Consider the following 1042-nt stretch of genomic DNA (forward strand, 5'->3'; position numbering starts at 1 on the left):
CTTGCAAGGTGCTGACTTCCGACTACTGATCACATATGGGCCTAACAACTACTCCACCACATACTTTAATTCGTTGATTACACTAGGACTTAAGGACACTTCAGTTCCTCTTCTGATGGTTTGGGACTTCAATCAAGTCCTAGATGCCTCCCTTGATCGTAACAGAATGTCTGGATCTCCAACTGCAACCGACACTAGGGGGCTGCCCTTCTTGTGTAAATCGCTGGGTATGGTAGACCCTTGGCGTCTACTTCACCCGTTCGAACGAGATTACACACACCAATCACGTGCTCATGGAACCTTTTCGCGTTTAGACTATATATTGATAACTGAATCCTTGTTCTCTCGAGTAACAGAGGCGACGATTGGACCATTGGCTATATCCGATCATTGTCCTATCTGGTTAGATATATCCTGGACTGCTCCCCCTTTGGGGAGCTTCCGGTGGAGATTTCCCTCCTATGTGGCAGAGGATCCTTCTTTCCAATCATATTTACACTCTTGCTGGGAAGATTTTTTGAAAACCAATGGGCAACATATACACACCCCAGATCTATTTTGGGACACGGCTAAGGCAGTACTTAGAGGGGGGATAATTTCTTATGTATCAGCTCGCCGCAAAAGAATTGCCCAAGGTATTCTTAGGCTAGAGAAGCGATATACTCATTTGAAAGCCCGATATCTACAAAATCCATCTCGTCTGCTCCGTGAGGACATGCACTCAGCACAGGTAGCTTTGAATGCACTGTTGCATGAAAGGGTCAAGCGTTCGCTATTTTACAGAAAATATAGGTTTTACCGTTATGGAAATAAAACCGGCAAGTTGTTAGCCACGCTGACTAAGAATTGGCAAGACGACCGCTATATTTCCCGAGTAAAAACAGGGGCACACTCTTACCATACTAAACCAACAGACATAGCTGAGGCGTTTTATCAACACTTCTCTAAATTCTATGCTAACCCCACTGCATCTATGGGCCCTGATGCCCTAGATTATTTGGAAGATGCGGGTATGCCTAGATTCACGGACCTGCAGAGATCA

The sequence above is a fragment of the Geotrypetes seraphini genome, chromosome 1 (genome assembly GCF_902459505.1).
Source record: "Geotrypetes seraphini chromosome 1, aGeoSer1.1, whole genome shotgun sequence".
NCBI lineage: Eukaryota > Metazoa > Chordata > Amphibia > Gymnophiona > Dermophiidae > Geotrypetes > Geotrypetes seraphini.